Source organism: Colius striatus, chromosome 12 (assembly GCF_028858725.1).
Source record: "Colius striatus isolate bColStr4 chromosome 12, bColStr4.1.hap1, whole genome shotgun sequence".
NCBI classification, from domain to species: domain Eukaryota; kingdom Metazoa; phylum Chordata; class Aves; order Coliiformes; family Coliidae; genus Colius; species Colius striatus.
In genome coordinates, this window is record NC_084770.1 from 18,056,086 (window position 1) to 18,062,085 (window position 6,000).

Here is a 6,000-nt window from a genome sequence, read left to right on the forward strand (position 1 = left end):
CCAGCTGTTTTCTTTTCAGCCGAAGATGTACTCTATGATTTGATATTCATGCTTTAAAATTCCTTTCCACCTCACTTTTTGCTAGTAAATCCCAATTGCACAAATATTCATAGAAAGTGATTTTAACAGTTTTGAACACCACACAAAGCCACTTCATTTCAAAACACAAATGCTATTTTGTAAAGCCAGCTACATTTGCATCCATTTTTCCTTACAACAGTCTCTACTTAGACCTAAGAGCCCAAAGATGTTTCATGTCTCGAAAAAGGAATCCATGTTCTAAAACCCACTTACAATGTCAAACAGGAACATGGCCAGCAGAACAGAAGCCATTAAAGGAAAGATTGACTCAGGGTGAACACTAGATCGGTGTGACACACCAATTGTAAGCATGATCAGACAAAACCTCAAGAGATGCATCACAGAATTTCCCATCTCTTCTTCCACATTTCAAGTTAGCAAAGGCAAGCATATTTTCTTTCTGTGTAGTAGTAAAGATTTTGAAACAGACCTTGCTCTTGGGTATTTCCATAAATACTTGGTGAAGGGAAAGGATTTATATTGATTTAGTTCAAGAAATGATCTACATGCATTTAAAAACAAAACCCCCAAAAGGTATACGGACTGCTAACAGAGGAGACTGCAATCCTCAGTACGCACATCTGGGAAGGGTACAGCTCTGGTGGTGTTTGGTTAGCTCCCACATGCCCTCTATCCTCTCCACCCATGAGCTGCTGCAAGCCTGGAAGCTCCAAAGAGCAGCTACAAATCCAACCTTATTGAGATGCACAGCCTTTGCTGGGATCACCAACAAAGGTGTGAGTAAGATATTATTCTGATGGGCTCACAGTCCCACCCCACATTAGCATGAGATTACAAGTGTTAGGCTACACAGGTCCACAAACAAGGCAGTGGTAAAGATTTCCAGATGCTATGAGCTGTGTAAATACATCACTCCCAGATCAGAGAGGCTGATTCCTCAGTGCCATTCTCATATTTACCTCTGTTTAATATTACTCTTTGCACACAAAAGCTTCCAACCAAATTAGTTACAAATACAACATTTAAATATAAAAATACAATATTTAAATTCAATGCAATGTAGCGCAAATTAGGGAAAAGCTGAACTAAAACTGAGTGAGACTTATTTAAATTGTCATGCATTTTTCAGCTTCACTATATTTTTATTCTTTCCCATTAGTGGGAATATTCACTAATACTAACTCATTATTAACAAGTATATTCTTGATCAAAAGATACCTTTAAATAATTTCTGCAACTTAGTTTGCCAAAATAGGAAGACTTCTGATCGGAATTTTCTATTAAGATGGTTTTGAATTAGACAAATTAAACCTATGAGAAGAAGAGGGTTGCTTAAGTCTTCCATGTACTCCTATAAATAAATCATTTTCATAAAATAGCTCTAGTTCTTAGCTGAAGTAATTGTTTATATTACTAGCAGTTGCCTACCATTTTTAACGTGGAGTAGAGCTGCCTGACATTTTGCACAGTAAGTAGGTAACGAAATGGTGATTTTACCCATAATAGAAAGAATGGGTAACTCTGTCACTTACGTGTAAAGTTTTAGACAGTTAAGTAATACAGATTTAAATTAAAAATGACAGATGCACTGGCTTGGAATATAATGGGCACTGAAGTGAGCCTTTATTCCTTTTAGCAGCTTAAAGTTAACTCTTAAATGGACCACACATTATACTCACTTTTGAGTGCTGGAACTATCCAGCTAAACAACCAAATGGCTATTCCATTGATGGCAGTAGCATGCTTCAGGACATGAAGATTTTTTTGACCTGCTGTAGAAATTCAACTGAACTCAGATAATCAGAGGTCATACCAGAGAAAATAATATCCCACGTGCTTCTCATTTGAGATCTTCAGTACTTAAACCTGCACACTGTCTACCATAAAGTCAAAGGGATTTAACTTGCATTGATTAACACTTTTCAAAACATTCACAGGCTTCCCATCTGATCACTTTAAGAGTATACTAGAACCCACCTAGAGGCGCCTGAAACTAAATGTTCTCCTACTGTCTCTTTCAGGTGAAAAATTAAGCTACAGAATTAGTAACAAAGTTTGTTACCTGTTATATATTTCTGGGTAACCCTTGGTTCACCAGGATTAGTCATATGAGAAAAGTAAATTGGATTTTGCTACCTTTAATACAACCGTAGCGCCAATGATAACACTATCTTTAATGCTAGTTCATCGCCCGAGGCAAGCTTTCACATCAGATTCATAAGAAAAATATCACTTTTTATTTTCCTATTCTTGAAGCATTAGAAATTCAAGATAAAAAGTGCTAAAATGCAGTTATTACCATTGAGAGAAAGAGAGCTCTGAAAACAAAGATGCTCGAATGAACTCAGATTTGTCTAGGAATTGTTTTTCTACTTGGATACCATATAATAACAGTTCTAAAGCATCCCAAAGTCTTGCTGTAGAGTTAGATCAATAACCAGCTCTTCAATACGATGATTCTTTTCTTAAAAACAAAACAACTAAAACAAAACAAACCCAGAACAAAACACAACGAAATTCCTTGTGGCACAAAAAAAGAGGAAACGCTTTTCTTACTTGATCAGATTGTAGTCTCAATTCCATCAGGGTAATTGAGATCAAATTCCAATCCATCATAAAATCCATGGAGGTATTTGTTAATCACAAACCTGACATCCCTAACTCAGCTTTGAAAGTGCTCTTGAATGGTGTTACCATGCTTTCCAGAACTGTAGAGTGCACACTACACTTCAAGTGCAATATTGGCATTATAGGGATCTATCAGCTTCAAAGCCCGCTTCCTGTGATGTAGTATTCTGTACATCTGTGATTTGACTTGTATTTGTTCCAGAATGAATTTCATGCTTAACTTGTTTTTCTTAATTAAACTTCCTTTAGCAGTTTCTAATATATGCATTATTAAAACTCATTAGTCCCATTCATGCCTCCCTGTCATTTTTGGCTTCACGTTCCCGTATCGAAGAGCTCTGTTGCTTGATACGGGAAGCAAATTAAATAATAAATATGAGAACTTGAACGTTTTATGCGTGTCAGTATGAGAAAGTGGCTGCAAGGCCCATAAGGTTTCGCACAAAAAAAGCATTACAGCTAAAGCTAACATGCTGACACATCTCTGATCTATAAAGTCTGCAGTAATGGTAGCAGTAAAGTGTTGTGCCATAGATGGGGAATTTTTCTCTCTCACGAAATAGAAATAGGATATAGCCCAGACTATATTTACTGTTGTAAAAGAATTTCAAGTAAAATTTCCAAAAAGCTTAGACTATAATGCCATTAAATGTCCACAAAGATTTACACTTTCCATCTGACTTCATGTGTAGCTCCTGTTGTTCAGCTCCGTTTCCTGTTTTCATTTTCTACCAATATCTGTGAGAAAGACACATATTTAAGTTATAGCAACCAGTCTCAGGTCTCCCTGTAGTCATGGTCTTGGTCACTGCTGGCCCCTATGCCAGTGATAGAAGTGTTTCCTAAGTCAGCAGCAGAGTCTGATGGCAACTATTTCAAGGCCCAAGTCTCCGCAGAAATAACCCATTTTAATAAACCATCTTTGTGAAACCAGTTGAAGAAACAAAAAGCTCCATCCCACAATGCCTATTTCACACAGGTTTGAGGATGTCAAAATATGCAGTGTATCTCTGTAGTAAGGTTTCTCCTAAATAAGCTGTCATTTTCTCCTCATGAATATTCCTAACACAATGTGCCTACATAACACTTTACTCCTTTCAAGTACTTTTTTGGAAACTGGGGGACGGGGTTGGGAAGGCAGAAGTTAAACAATGATTTTAAGTTCAGATATTCAACTTAAACACTTTAGACAAGATGGAATTAAATAAAAGTATAAAACAGAAAATAAATGTATTCCCCTCATTAAATGCCCAGAACCAGTTCAACAAGTGGGCTAATAGCATCTGTGGGCAGGATGTGATTAAGGAGATTTAGAAAACGTACTTTTAAATTGCCTTTTAAGTTTTCTGCTTGGTTAAAGGAATAGGAGTCACTTGAAATATAATATTTGTAAAGTATCCTTGATCATTTTTATGATTTTACAGCCACGTGTTGCTAATTCCCAAGTATTACATTCTCCTTTAACGTGGTGCTAAAGACCTAACCAAGCATCAATGGAAAGGAACAGACCACCCAAAGGCAGCACTAAAACTGCTTATTCAGGAAATATTATGAGGATAAAAGAGAAGATTTCAACAAGTGGGTGAAAGAGAACTTAAATTACTTTTCTTTTAATGGTCTCATCTTTTATTTGCCTGTAGTAAGGTAAAAAACTTTTTACACTGATGTATGCAGCCCAGACATTTACATGGCTTGATTACTATAAGGATATTTCCAGTAGATGCTGTGTTCCATGGTCTCACACAGAGTGTGTCCCTTTACATCACGTTTTGTTTTGTAGTGAAAAGTGACGTGGTAGAGGGAGAGCACAGAAAAACTTGAACATGCTCCTAAGTAGCCATGTAGTCACTTTTTATCCCTAGATAATACACAGCACATCATTAACTAGCAATTCATAATGACGAAAACAAGGTCTGTGGGAAAACATGTAGGGTCTTTAGAGGCAGGTGGAACTGTCGGGCCGAGACACTAAGAAGTCAACACAATTTGCCCTCTTAACTGTGATAATTCAAGAGTCATTCTGGGGAATGTGATGTCATCATTTATCTTTAAAACTATAGGATGTGCTTTCAATAACACAATACATGGTGAAGTTTCCCCATCAGCCTCTTCTTTTCCCATTCCTTAACTCCCTCCCTCCCATATAAACTCATCTGCAACCATCAGTAGCAGGGCGGGCATTCCCCTCTGAATGCATACATTCCTTCATAATGCAGCGCTCAGAAACAGGGCTACAGTAATGGAAATATGCTTTTATAACAGCCTTTATTCATCACTCAGGATCTATTTTTTATTATTACCCATTTCACTTAAAAATGGATGGATATATGGGACTACTCAGAAATTACATTGTTTACTGGATCAGTTTGATTGCTGCCTGTCCTTTATTAAAAGAAATTCTCAAAGGTTTCCACTGAATCTCTGGCAATATGTTGTCTTTTTGTTATTTGTTTTCAAAGAATGTCTATCTCCTTTTTGCCCTCCTTTTTCACTACTTCATCTTTAAATAGTTATTTTCTCATGTGATTAAAAAAATAATAAATATGATATGAAACCAAGAATTCAAAGCTAGTCACAGATCTGTAATCCAGCTCCACGTCTCTATTAGAAAGGAATGTATATTTGCTTTTCATAAAGGCAAGCCAATCCATTATGAACTGAGACTATATCTAAGCCTCTGCTTGCTTCTCTTGTCCCCAGACTCCATTTGAACAATTAGAGTGGTTTATGCCAGTGGATATTAAGCGTGCAAACTGATAAAAAAATAAAACTATGACCACTGCCATGTTCAAATCCTCTATTCACTTGCAAATTAATTTATCTGCCTACATCTCTGTCCCAGTCTTTAAATAACCCTCCTCTGCAGACTGCTCCACCTCCAGCCAAATAATCCAGAGCAAACCCACTTTGTTAAGGATGTTTAAGTATCAACAGCTAGAATATCTTCTTACTCTACCGAAGAAAAAGCAGTTATCAAGACGACAGCTCTTCTTCTTGCTTCTCCACAACTTACTGTCTTAAAAAGCCTGAACACTCTCTGATGGCTTTCATTGCTGCTTTGGTTAATCACAAAACAGAGGTGTTCAGCCAAATCCTGCTTCCCGGCACACTTAGTATGATTATCCTCTGCCTCGTTTTTCTTCCCACAGCCTGCATATGATTCACATGAGATCTACAGAATAAATGGGTTCTCGTCATAGATACCTAAGGACCCCCTAATCATTTACTGCAAAAGTGCTTTTGCAACACTGTTGCAGTCTGTAGCTATAGTCTAGGAAAACTGGTGTAATTTATCAGAGGTAACTAAGCAGTCTTCTTTAACCTTGCAAC